Source organism: Mastigoproctus giganteus, chromosome 8, assembly GCF_048544385.1.
Source record: "Mastigoproctus giganteus isolate SK-2022 chromosome 8, ASM4854438v1, whole genome shotgun sequence".
Classification (NCBI taxonomy): Eukaryota; Metazoa; Arthropoda; class Arachnida; order Uropygi; family Thelyphonidae; genus Mastigoproctus; species Mastigoproctus giganteus.
Window position 1 is genome coordinate 191,102,875 of NC_143582.1, and position 15,221 is coordinate 191,118,095.

A 15,221-nucleotide genomic window follows, 5' to 3' on the forward strand; every position below is an offset into this window, starting at 1 on the left:
CCTTCACTGCTGATATACACAATTTGTACTTTGCCTTCAGGCAAACTTAAATTTACTAATAGCTTTATTTCTTCTCTTCTTTACACCAATTAAATTGCAATTTTGAACTGAATGAATGCGAGACAATTTTATTGAATAATAGAAAAAGTGAAATAGGATTCTGAAGCTTGAAAATTATCGTGCACAGCTTCCAAGCCATTAGATTATTACCCTGTGTACTCCTAAGGTTTATCAAGTTTGACCAACACTGATTGGTAACTAGTATATAAACGAGAGGTAAGGCGGGACGATTGTATATTGGCATCGTAATTACGTCAGCTAGTGCACCAAAAGAAAAGCTATTAGGGTAATATTTAGTTAGTAGGGTATTATTTAACTCTGTGGACAGCGAATTAGTCCAGAGTTAAATAATACCCTACAGACTGGAAGAAAAAAAAAATCTTTGCAAGTGTTTGCTGAGAATAATACCAAAAAAATGACATTGTTTCCTGCGGTGCATGACGAGATGAAATATGGATACTGGAATAGGTTTTAATTTACTGCAGCTTGAGAGACTTGAGTGCAGAAATTATATGGGTGAGATATTAATGGTGTCATTATTTTTGTATTACATGAGAAAATGTATTAGGGAATTTACTTTTTTTTTTTTTTTTTTTTAATGAAGAGTTCCCACAAAATTTATCTTAAAAAATAACCTTGCTCACATAAGCTGCTTCATTTGTAAAGCAGCTCTTGTTTGCTACAATTGATGAGCTTACTTGTAACCTGGGTTCTCCAATTTCTTCAGTAAATCTTATTCAAAATTTTGAGACTTTATAATGCATATAAATCTTTTCCAGGAATAGTTTTGCTAACTTCATGTCTAATTAACATATAATTACTTATTAAAGCTTACTTTACATACTAATTAAAAACAGCTGTTTTAAAACTTGGTTACTTCAACTGATAGTAAAATCTCTCGCTTGCTTTAATTTATAACTGAATAGAGTTACCATTTTCCTCCTTTTAAATCTGGTGACAGTGTCTTAAACATTATAATAATAGGGAAGACAATGGAAAATATACGGCATTCTGTATTTCCAAACAATTATTAAATAAATGATATTTAATTTTAACGGAGTTAGAACATAAAACATGGATAACTTTGCAAGTGCGAAGCCATTAGTAGAACTGTATGTTAGTACACAAAGTTTAAAATCAGTCCTTTAATTGCAACATGGATCACCTGTTCAGTCTGAATTAGGGGGCATTGAATTATGCATTTATTGGAGTGATGTTACTGAATAGCAAATTTGCATCCCCCTAAAATAAAATATTAAAAATAGCAATAAAGGTAAGGGAACGACAGTCCAAGGTTGTACATGTCCTCTAGCCACTGGGAAGATAAAATGGGTAGGAAGAATACATATAGAATAACTTTTAAAGTTGTAATGGAAACGAGGAGTTCATATATGCCAGAGGCTTCTAACATTTAAACCGTGTGAGACACAATGTGCTCCATTAAAATATTTTGTAAGTTCAAATAAACAGATTTGATATAATTTATCCATGTTTAAAAATTTGTGCTTCAATAAGTTAAATGTATTGAATCCAATGGCTGGAATTGAAATAAAATTTGTGAAATCAAGAAAAAAAATTTGTGAAAATTGTAATAAAACAGTACATATCCTCACAAGGTGTGTGCACTACAGTTTGTAAACTAGTGGCACTGCTTTTCCACAAATTAAATGAACGGTTGTGTATGTATAAACTACCAAACAGTAATCATAGCAGTGTTCAGGCGTGTGGGTGCCTATGTACTTATGCTTTGAGTGACTGCTAAATATTGTGCTGTCTTCTTTCTGTATTGTGAACTCCTCCTCTGACTATATGGTGGTCCTGGAGTATAAACAGAAAATTTATTTTTATATTTAAGAAAATATAGCATGCAGTAATTAAAAAAAAAAAAACTTAGAATGGGGCAGTTACAGATTGAAGAGCAGTGATGTATACAACAGTTTTAAGTTGATCATTAATAGCCTAATTACAGATGTGGTTAGGCTGATGAGAAATCACTGCTTAAAAGAACAAGGAGTATTACACTTATGTAACGTAGACAAAAAGGGCAAAGGTTGCGGGAAAGTTGCCAAGAATAGAGTTTATGCAGCTGCTGCATAAATTTTTGAATGGACGGCTGGGTCTCCTGACCATTTTAAAATACAAAATAGAAAAGTAACTTTAAGACAGGATTAAATATTCTGCATATTATTATTATTAGCCATATGGTGCAAGGAAGCCGGAGACTTTTGCTGCAGAGAGAGAAAACAAGAGTCAGAAGCACAGTACTAACGTATCTTACTACTCTATGGTCAAAAATATCATTCTTCAGGGAATCACCAAGAGAAGAATGATGATATCCAGCTCAGGACCTTGGGTGTGCCAAGCCCATACTCACCAGATGTAAGCCCCTGAAGTAATATGTGTGAAAAGGTGTCTGAGAATGTTAAAATAACTTCACCCAAGCCCAGTACATTCTCTGCTGTCTCCATAAAAAGCAATTATTTCACATAGCTGCCATTATACTGAGAATAATTTTTGGAGCTATGGTTGGAAAACACATCACTTAGTCTAACTTTACTGCCCAATCAAAATTACTGTTTACAAATAACATTGTTTCTCTGTCAATATGTAAACAATAGCCCTAGGCTTCTATTTTTGGAGGGATGGTTGGCAGGGTGGAAAAGCCGTACAATCATCCTAAAATTAAAAATTCTGCAAACTTAGACATTAAGCCTGATATACCATCATCAATATCATTAATAAATACAGAAAACAACAATGGACCTAATGTTGAACACTGGGGATCTCCACTAATAACATTAGTCCACAAAGAATGGAGTGTCCATTGATTACCACTCTCTGTCTTCTCCTACTCAACCATCCCCTTTATCCATAGTAGCAATTTGCCTCCAATGCCACACTGCTCCAATTTGTTCAGCAGTCTTTCATGTGCAACAGTATCAAAAGCTTTCCTGAAATCTAAGTATATGATATCAAAATAATTTTTTACATCCAGTTCCTTTGTAACCACATCATAGTATCCAATCAAACTGATCAGACAAGACTTCCCCTGAACAAACCCATTCTGTGTCTGAACTATTTATGCAGTCTTGTCTATTTGATCCTGCATCACTTCTTTAATCAGTAGCTCCATTGTTTTCCCCAGAACAGAAGTTAAACTAACAGGTCTGTAATTACTTGTGTCACTCTTTCATCCTGCTTTGTGAATTGGAAATACATTTGCACATTTCCATTCAATGGGGATCTCCCTTGAGTGCAAAGATGCTCTCATAATTATGGCTAAGGGTTTGCTTACTTTCTTTGCTGCCTTTAATATAACTGGATAGAACCCATTCACCTCAGGTGTCTTTATGTTTAACTTTAACAATTTTTCCTCCACTTTGCTCTCAGTTATTATAACATCATTTAGCTCCCTATTAGAGTTTGATGAGCTGGTATCACTTCCCTACAGAATTCCTCATGTGTGAACGTAGATGCAAAATACTCATTCAGTTTGTCAGCTACCTGAGCAGAATCGTTGGCAGTTGAACCACTGATATCAAGTGGACCAATTTGACTGATCCCTTCCTTCTAGAGTTAGCATTAGTAGAGGCATTTGATACAAGAAAGCAAGCTTATGCAGCATCAGGCAAAAAAAAAAAAAAAAAACCCACTTCCACTTCACCCCTCTGTTCGTTCAAAATACCTGTCCAGCTGAGCCTTAAACTTATTTAGGCTATCAACTTACACGACAAGGGATGGAAGTCTGTTCCACCAACCAACCACTCGCTGGCTAAGGCAAATTTCCGCACGTCTATCCTACATCTGTCTTTCCTCAATTTGAATTTAAGCCCTCTCAGGTGATTATTCTGAGCGAGAGGAAGAATCCCATCAGCATTGAGCATGCTCAAACCATTCAATGCTTTATACACCTCTATCAGATCACCTCGCTGGTGCCTAGTCTCCAGACACTGTAATTTGCAAAACTTAAGCCTTTCTTCGTAAGAGCAGCCCTTTGTCTATTCACTAATCTTGTTCCCCTTCTCTGTACTCGTTCCAGCAGCTCTACATCTTGAAATGAGGCCTCCAGACCTGTATACAGTACTCTAGGTGTGGCCTGACCATTGCCTTATACAAGGGAATAATCACCTCCTTATCCCTGCTAGAAAAATTCCTATATATCATTGACAATACACCATGAGCTACTCTTGCAGCCCGTCTGCACTGCTCAGAGAACTTCATATCTGCCTGCTCAACAACCCCCAGGTCCCTTTCATTCTCTACCACTGTCAGTGTAGTACCACAGAGTTCATACGTTGCTCTGGGGTTGCTGTTTCCCATGTGTAGTACTTTACATTTGTCAATGTTAAACTTCATTTGCCACCTCTCAGCCCATCTGCTCAACCTTTCCAGATCCTGTTGCAGCAGCATAGTGTCAGTAGTGTCCTTGACAACCCTGCCTACCTTTCTATTGTCTGCAAACTTCGACATTAAGCTTGCTATACCATCAACAATATCATTTATGAATACAGAAAACAATAATGGACCCAACACTGAGCCCTGAGGGACTCCACTAATAACATTAGTCCACGATGAGCAGTGTCTATTGATTACCACTCTCTGTCTTCTCCCCCTCAGCCACCCCTTTATCCACAGCAGCAATTTGCCTCCAATGTCACTGCTCCAATTTGTGCAGCAGTCTTCCATGTGCAACAGTATCAAAAGCCTTTCTAAGATCCAAGTATATAATATCAAAGTTATTCCCTGCATCCAGTTCCTTTGTGACTGCATCATAGTATCCAATCAAATTGGTCAGGCAAGACTTCCCCTTAACAAAACCATGCTGTGTCCGAGCTATAACTGAAGTCTTGTCTAAATGATCCTGCAGTGCTGCTTTAACTAGTGCCTCCATTAATTTTCCTGGAACAGAAGTTAAACTCACAGGTCTATAATTGCTTGTGTCAGCCTTTGATCCTCCTTTGTGAATTGGGGACACATTTGCACATCTCCAGTCTGCGGGTACCTCCCCTGAGTCCAAGGAAGCTCTCATAATTATGGCTAAGGGTTTGCTTACTTCCTCTGCTGCCTCCTTTAATATAACTGGATAGATCCCATCCACCCCAGGTGCCTTTCTTGTGTTTATCTTCAACAGTTTCTCCTCCACTTTACTCTCAGTTATTACAAGATTCTCTAGCTTACTGCTAGAGTTGAATACACCCCTGGCTTTCCCCTCGCTAAATAACTCCTCATGTGTGAATGTCGATGCAAAATATTCATTTAGTTTGTTAGCTACCTGAGCAGGATCATCAACACTTGACCCATCAATATCAAGTGGACCAATCTGATTCATCCCCTTCCTTCTAGAGTTTACATAAGTAAAGAACTCTTTGCTGTTTTTCTTTGCATCCCTTGCCAAAGATTTCTCGTACTCTGCCTTCGCCTGCCTAACCATCTTTGTAACTTGGTTACAGATCAACTTGTATCTATCATAGGCTTCTGTGTCATATGTTAATTTGTATGTATCCCATGCATGTTTCTTCTCTGCCATATGCCTCATCAGTTCATCTGACATCCATTTAGGCCTAAACCTTGAACAATATTTCTTAGTTGGTATGTAAAGACTAGTAGCTTCCAAGATAAGTTCTTTGAATGCTTCCCATTTTGCATTTGCTGTTGGTAACATCATCAGTTGGTCCCACTGTATAGAATTTAAATACTGTCTCAGTCCATCGTAGTCGCCTTTATGAAAGCAATAACCCTTCCCTTTACCCCTAATGGTAGTTACCTCTTTGAGTAAATCCCACTTCAGCACACTGTGATCACTGCCACCTAGTGGTTCATTTATCTGCAGATTCTTAATGCATGAAGAATCACTGCTGATAATCAAATCAAGAGTATTCCTCCCTCTAGTTGCCTCCCGAACATGCTGATGTAGAAAACAATCATCCAATAAATCCACAAAAGCCTTGCTAGTGTGTGAGTGACCAGCCCCCAAACTCCAGTCAATATCTGGGAAATTAAAATCTCCCATTATAAGACTCTCTGATTTACTGGCCCACTCTATTTCTCTGTACAGTTTCTTATTATACTCATCAGAGTCATTAGGCCTATAGCACACTCCTACTCTCAATTTTGATCTCCCAATGCTTATGTCACACCAAACTGACTCGGCACTGCACTGTCCAGCAATGTCCACTGGCTTCACTTCCTTAGATTTTATGTATTTCTTAACTAATAGCATAACCCCTCCTCCCTTCCTATCCAGTCTATCCTTTCTGTAGACGTTGTACTCCCCAAATTCCAGTTCTGCATTCCTTATATCTGTGTGACACCAAGTCTCTGATATCCCAACAATATCTGCCTTTGATGTTTTGAGCAATACCTCAAATTCATCAAATTTATTTACTAAACTCCTAGCATTGGTGTACACGCAAGTATACATGCACCTATTTCTATTCTTAGCTACCCTAACACAACCCATGTGTTTACTTGTACCGCAATGACTCCCAGTAGTCTCTGAAATATCCTGAATCTTGTTTTTCAGGCTTCTGCTCATTCCAATAGAAGCAGTGCAAGAATCTCTTTCACCTCTGCCAGTGGCTACTGTTAATCTATTCGTCTTTGTATCCCCCCAAGCTAGCAGTTTTCCGACCCACCTAACACTGCCTCGATAGCATCAGCAAATATTCTTGCACCCTTTCTATTTAAGTGTATTCCATCCCTGTAGAAGCAATCTCTCCTGTTAACAAGTACAGTCCAGGCTGAAAAAAATTCTACCCCTTGAGCCCTGCACAATCTTTCCAGGGCCGAATTGATCGACAAGGCTCTCATCATATACTCCCTCCTATCGTGTCTGGGCAGAATTGCAGACACTTTCAAATTCAACCCTATTTCACGGCTTTTTTTCAACAGTGACCTGTACTTGTTAAGCAATTCTGCCGGTCTCCTACTCTTGATATCATTAGTGCCAACGTGTACTGTTCCACCTATTCTTTTTACAAAGCATGTTCCCTGTTTCCCTGACAATAGAGTTTACATAAGTAAAGAAATCTTTGCTGTTTTTCTTTGCATCTTTTGCCAAGGATTTCTTGTTGTAATCAGCCTTTGCGACTTGATTACATTCTGGCTTATATCTGCCATAGGCTTCTGTGTCGCCTGATAATTTATATGCATCCCGTGCATTTTTCTTCTCTGCCATGACTCATTAATTCATCTGACATCCATTTGGCATTGTTTATTCAAAGTAGTGCAATACTTGGTATCTCGTGAAGGTAGTCACAATATGAGATAAATTAAATACATAATCAGGCTTCATTAGTTCATCTGACATCCATTTGGCATTGTTTATTTAAAGTAGTGCAATACCTGGTATCTCGTGAAGGTATTTACAATATGAGATAAAATTAAAGAATGCCTTTACACTACTTATGGTGAACTGTGGTGTATTTACAACAACATCAGCCATTTTCAATCCACTGCAGGAAGGCCTCTCCAGCAACTTTCCAATTTCTTCTGTTTTGTGCAATGGCCATACATTTACTACCCACCAACTCATGAATTTCATCTGTCCATCTCCGTTGTTGTCTTCCAGGTTTTCTCTTAGCTCCTCTTGGGTACCATTCTGTTATTTTCTTAGTCCATCTGTCATCATGTCTTCGAGCTATGCGTCCTGTCCAAGAACATTTTAGTTCTTTAGTTTTGATAAGAATGTCCTTTACTTGAGTTTGCTGCCTAATCCATGTGTTTCTCTTCTTATCTAACAGTCTGATCTAATTCCCAATATAATTTGTTCCATTTTTTGCTGTGTAGTTCTCAACTTCTCTTCCATTCTTTTGGTGAGTGCCCAAGTTTCAGTTCCATAAGTCATGGTGGGGAGCATACATTGGTTCATTATTTTACGTTTCAGACAAATTGGGATATTGCTCCTCAGTATGTCACTGTTTCCTGAATACTATCCATCCAAAATTTATTCTTCTCTTGACTTCCAGCCATTTAACATTATTACAGCTAATGACTTGTCCCAGATAAGTATATGACTCCACCTTTTCAATTACTACTCCTTCAATGATTATATCCCTTTCTGTGGCATACTTGTTCATCATTACTTTTGTTTTAGCCATATTCATCTTTAGTCCAAAATCCTTACTAACTCTGCATAACTGATTAAGATTTTACTCTAAGTCTTTGGGATTGTGGCTTATGACCACAACATCATCTGCAAATCGTAAATGGTTTAGGTACTCTCCATTCACACTGACTCTTTTCTGTGACCAGTCTAATCTTCTGAAAGCTTCCTCAAGGGCAGCAGTAAACAACTTCGGAGATATTGTGTCTCCTTGTCGAACCCCTTTCTCAATTTTAAATTTACTACTGTCATTGTGTAGTCTAATAAAGGACTCATAAAATAAAATTCTCATATATTTTCTTCAAAATCATAATATATGGGGTATCTATGCCTTGTCTTTCCAGTGCCCGAAACATTGCCTTATGCTGTATGGAGTCAAATGCCAGGCATAATGGTGTTTTATATTCATTTTCTTTATCCAATAGCTGTGACATTATGTGAAGGTGATTCATAGTTGAGAATCCTGTCCTAAAGCCAGCTTGCTCTTTCAGTTGATTCTCATCAAGTATTCTTTCTAATTTGTTAGTAATGATCCTTGTGAACAACTTGTAGAAGTGGGATAACAAGCTAATTGGTCTATAATTTCTAATTTATCTAATTTCTTATGCAGCAAAACTATGATTGTATGATTCCACTCCTTAGGTGTCACACCTTTTCTAATGCATTTTGTGAAGAGTCTTGCCAGTTTTTGTGTCATGTCTCTTCCTCCCAATTTTAACAACTCTACAGTAACTTCATCTTCCCCAGTGATTTCTGATTCTTCATTTTCTTCAATGCATGTTTTACCTCATCAGGAAGGATATCAGGTATGTTGTATGTGTTACTAATTTGCGATCCATCTTCCCCACTCCTGGCAGCATTCCCTCGCTCCTTGTATAACTCTTTATAGTAGTTTTCTATTATTTGAATTATGCCTTCTCTGCTATTCATAAGTACACCATTGCTATTCTTCAGTTTCAGTTTCATTTATCTTTCTGTATTACTGTTCATGACTGCTGATTTAAATCCTTTGTTTTCCCTTAATGCTTGTTCTACTTTTCTTGTGTTAAATTTTCTTATGTCCTCTCTGAGTCTCTTTCTAATGGCTTTGCATAACTCAGTATACTCAATTTTCTCCTTGTCAGTGTTTTTCTTGCTCTTCATTTGTCGTCTTCGGTTCATCATGACAAGTGTTTCTTGACCGATTTTTACTTCTTTGGATTTCTTTTTACCTATAAGTTTCTTGGGCTTTATCACTTTCATAAAGTTGTAATATTCTTGTTCATATCTTGGTCCTGAACAGTTTGCAGAAGCTGAAACTTGTTCTTAAGTTCCAGTACATACTGCCTTTTCTCCTCTTCTGTTATCTCAAAGACCTTTGTATTATTTATTCGAGTCAGTTTTTTCCTTTCTTTTCTTACATCTATATCATGTGTGCATCTTACCATTCTGTGATCACTTCCAACATTTACCTTGTTCAGGACAGTAACATCATTCACGATATATCTTCTGTTAGTGAGGATGAAGTCGATTTCATTAGTTGTTAATCCATTTGGGCTCTTCCATGTCCACTTTCTGTTCACCCTTTTCTTGAAAAAGTGTTCATTACTGACATTCTTCTAGATTCTGCAAATTCCACAAATCTTTCATTTCTTTCACCAATTCCAAAATTTCCTATAGTTTCCATTTCTGCACTGTTTTGTCTCTTTCCAACCTTGGCATTGAAGTCCCCCATAATGATAGTGTAGTGAGTTTTCTGTTCATCTAGAAGACTCTCAATTTCGGTGTACATTTCTTCAACCTCTTCATCATCATGGCTCAATGTTGGTGCATAAATCATTATAACCTTTAGCTTATACCTCTTAGAAATCCTGAGTGGTAGTCATGACACCCTTGGTGATGTACTTTTGAATTCCAAAATGTTGTTTTTTATATCTTTATGGACCAGAAAGCCAACTCCACCTTCACTCCTTTCACTGTTTCCATTGGTGTACAGCAGACTTCCACTTCATAAACTTATAAGTGATTCATTTCTTCTTGTTTCAGCCAAATCGATGATATTCCAATTTACATTTTCTAATTCCTTTTCCAGCTCTAGTATCCTGTCTTCACTGATGAGCAATCTTACGTTGTAACAGGCCAAGTTCAGTTTCCGTGCATGGCAGCCTGATCGTATCCAGAGATTCTTAGCACCCTCTGCTTCCACTCTGATCCTCTTGCTGCCGTAAGAGGGGGAGTGAAAGCCGTTGGGGACTGAGGGCCATTTGTTTCATTGTGCTGTCATGTGCTGGAGAGTTTGGTCTTTTCCTCTTCACACTGACCAGGTGTCTTGAGAGAACCACTCTACACGTTCGTTGCCACCTAAGTGACATAACAGGGCTTACCATCGAGAAGGTGTGCATGAGTGGATTTTAGGGAGGCAGGCCAAATGGACTTCTCCTAAATCTTCTGAAATAGAAAGATATTGGATCTATCAGTGTTTTAGACTGAGTGTCTGATAACACACGGAATGCCTGTTCCCCTCTAAGACCCTCTGTACACCAACATTATATATAAAATATAGGACAGGAAGGTAGAAGGGGTTATGATGTTAATAAAGAAACACATCTAAGGAAGTGTATCCAGTGTTTGCACTACCAGGCAATTACCCAGTGCATTACCTTCCAGACTGCCTGTAATGCAAACATTGTTTGCATTACCAGGGTACTTGCCAGCCCACCAATGAGTAAGCCAACAAGCTCCGAAACGGTGCTGTCTCGGTAGAGGTGCCCGTTGAGAATAAATAACAGTAGTCTCCTCTATTATAGAAACATTGTTCATTCAAAGTAGTGCAATACTTCGTATCTCGTGAAGGTAGCCACAATATGAGATAAAATAAAATGATGCCTTTACACTACTTATGTAGTTCAACTTATGGGTAAACTATGGTGTATTTACACCAACATTATATAGTTAATTTCAACTCATAACATATTATGCCTTGTGCATTTAGTCTTCAAAATATCCTATATTTTCTGTACAAATTGTACTCCCCAAATTCCAATTCTGCACTGCTCATATCTGTGTGACACCATGTCTCTGATATCCCAACAATACTGCCTTTGATGTTCTGACCAGCACATCAAATTTATTTACATGCAAGTATACATTAAATGTTCTTGAGGTTACTAGTAAATGTAGTGTTAACGGATTAAGTAAAATATTAGGCCTCTGTAGCTTAGTGGTCAAGGGGATAATCTTGAAATTGACCATGGTTCAATACCACATGACTAATAAATACAGTATAATGTATGTTCTCCATCTTGTGAGCTCCTCTGGTAAGATAAAGAAGACTAAAATTTACTTATGGGTACACCTTCCAGACTGCCTCAGTCTTAGGGTGTTTATCCCCACTTCCCGATGTTTTAAAACAGGAAAATTACTTCTGCAGATGGTGGGTGTTATCAGTAGTGGCAGTAGAAGTCATTTTTCTATTTTAAAAGGTGCCTCTGTAGCCAGGTGGGCATGAGCAGCAGTACGTAGCACATGCTTCTTGATTAGACCGGGGTTCGAGCCCATGACCACCAAATACGGAGGATGCGGAAAGGTCAGGGAATGACCACCGCATATCCCCGGAGCAATATGGCCTTAGCTGCTAATGCTCCTAAAAAAACCAAAAAAAAAAAAAAACCAGCCCTATTTTAAAACAGTGGGAAGGGGGGGGATAAACACCCTAAGACAGGCAGTCTGAAGGGTGTACCGTAAATAAATTTCAGCCCAGACTAGTAGTGGGAAGTGCCTATGGCAGCAGCCATGGATGACATCACTTACACGACCGATCAGATTTACTTGGCAAGAATCGCCAAGGATGTTTCACATCAAAAAGTCGGCAAAACTGCGAGCCTATTGTTAAAATATTCACAGCTCACCAATGTTAACTGTATGCACTTCCTTAGATTTTATGTGTTTCTTAACTAACAGCATAACCCCTTCTCCCTTCCTACCCTGTCTATCCTTTTTGTACACATTGTACTCCCCAAATTCCAATTCTGCACTGCTTATATCTGTATTACAACCTTGTCTCTAATATCCCAAAAATATCTGCCTTTGATTTCTTGATCAAAACTTCAAATTCATCAAAGTTATTTACTATACTTCTAGCATTGGTGTACAGGCAAGCATACATGCACCTGTTCTTACTCTTACCCTAACACAGCCCATGTATTTACTTGTTCCATGATGACTCCGAGCAGCTCTTGAAATCCCCAGCAACTTGCTCTCTACGTTGCTGCTCATTACAATAGAAGCGGTGCAAGAATCACTTTCACTTCTGCCTGTGGTTACTGTTAATCTTTTAGTCTGTTACCACACATTGATTTAAAGAAGTTACCACACATTGCATGAATACAACATGGATGGAGGTTTAACTTTTTTTAACAGCCCTCTGTGTACTTGAATAAGACAACATTTGCAATACAGATCTTCTCAGTGATTTTTTGGGCGACAGCAACAAATATTGATTTGGTCAATGTTTTAACTTCTGAAAGTTTTCTGCAGTTAGCAGTGAGGAACATCCAGTTCTTTTTTTTTGCCATAAATGCCACTTGCTTTGTGAAAACAGGTTACAAATCACGAAAGTGCAGATTTATTTGGTACAGATAAATTGGGATTTTTCTTGAAATTCAGCTTGTGTTCACATAAGATTTTGAACAAAAATATTGTTTGGCAATAAACACACATTCAAGCAGGGAATTGTGATGGCTTCACCATGAAAGAAATGGTGTGGATGAGTATATGTAAGTGTAACATAGCAGCCACTGTTCTGCATGCAGACAATATACAGTGTTGCCTAAAATGTGGCTTTGTAAGCATTGTATATGAGTTCCAAAATGAGAGAAATGAACTCTTTCATTTTGGGTAGTGCAAATTTTGAATTACCCCTTACGAGTCCATATTCAAACTCACTGAACTCCATGTGGCATTTTGCTTGAAACTTAGCAAGATGAAGTCTGAAGACCAACTTATACACCCATGTGCTACTATAATATCTACATCACTAGTATAGCAGATATTTTACATATGTGTTCATCCTAAATGTGTCCCACTGCTATTTATAAAATAGTAGTGTATACTAAAATAATGACCTCAACCAACAACTGATAAAAATAAAAGGTTTATTGAAATAAAAATATATAAGCAAAAATTTAAAATATATATAAGCAAAAATTTAAAAATATACTGGATTAAAAATAAAATTAAAACAAATCAATTAAAGACATTAAAATACAAAGTTAGATTAAAAACATAAAATCAAGCAAACAAGTCAAGTAGCTTTTGAGGCGAAGAGCCTCTTGGACAGCCTACAACAAGTCAAATAAATACAGAAAGTTAGCCTTGTGCATGCATATAGATACCCAGCTGCATACTGCACTTGGTTTGTTTGTTGGTTGTTTGGTTTTTAGGAGCATTAGCAACTAAGGCCATATTGCTCCAGGGATATGCGGTGGTCATTTCCTGATCTTTCCGCATCCTCCGTATTTGGTGGTCATGGGCTCGAACCCCGGTCTAATCAAGAAGCGTGTGCTATGCACTGCTGCTTCTGGCTACGGAGGCGCCACTGCGCTTGGTGACGAAAAGAAAAGAACGAAGGGAGGGAAGGAATAATGGAAGAGGACAATTAACTGCCAGACTCAGCATTGTTGTTGCAACATACATTAGACAAGTTGGTCATTACTCCTCATCCAAAATGACAGCCTCCAGCACAATGAATAGCTCTCTTATGCAGGTGCTATTTATTGTGCTGATTGTGACAACTCAACCATCTTTGAGTATTTCTGGTGTGAGCAGCATATCAACTATAATCCCTATCCCAATATTGAATAACAGATTGGGATAATTCTTTTCATCTCTTGTGGGTAGAAGGCCCTCCATATAGCTGTGGTGGGTTCCATCATCAATCACAATGCTGGAACCCACACACTTCCTAGTATTGATGCCATCATTTTACGTGATGAAAAGTGGCAACCTAACAACTTGCCTAATGTATGTCACAACAATGCCGAGTCTGGCAGTTAACGTCCTCTTCCTTTATTCCTTCCCTCCCTTCTTTCTTTTCTTTTCATTGCCAAGTGCGGTCTGCAGCTGGGTATCTATATGCATGCACAAGACTTTTACCAGTCACATGACACTACTGACAACAAGAAAACTTTTGCAGATGGAACAGCACAGGTACAAATTTACAACTGTTATTTACTGAGCATCATAGTGGATGTATAAAACAACTGAGACATTTTAGAAAATAAATAAATTTAAAAGAAGCAAATACGGTACAAATTCAGTAAACCATTACCCCTAGGATTAGTCATAATTTTCTATGTTCAAAATATAAATTTGTCATTTTAGCTAATTCTACATAAAACTGATATTCGTGAAAAATTTTATGGATAATTTTCTGGGGCAATAAAGATACTTTTTAAAAAAATAGAAATATCTTTATTTAAAATAGTTATTACAAAAACAATAATCTAAATCCAGGGTAGGGAAGATATCATATATATATATAAACTTAAGTGATAATAATGATAAAAAATAAATAAAAATGCCAGCAGCATGGCAAGACAGAAGAGTGAAAATTGTAAAATTATACATAACGATCAAACCATCAGGGAGGGAAGAGAATAAAATTATTGCAGCAGAAACTCTCAAAGATAATTTAGAAGTCTAAATACAAAGATAATAAAATATAATATATATAATCAATTAAATTTTGAATAGCCAATTATATGAAATTTAACGGCGCCCCCTCTGACGGGCACTAGGTCCAAATTTATGTGCAATATCATGAGCAGAGATGTGAAAATTTAATTGATTATATATATTATATTTTATTATCTTTGTATTTAGACTTCTAAATTATCTTCGAGAGTTTCTGCTGCAATAATTTTATTCTCTTCCCTCCCTGTTTGATCGTTATGTATAATTTTACAATTTTTGCTCTTCTGTCTTGCCATGCTGCTGGCATTTTTATTTATTTTTTATCATTATTCTCACTTAAGTTTATATCTCAAGCGTCATGTTGAGGGAAATGCTTTTTGCTGCC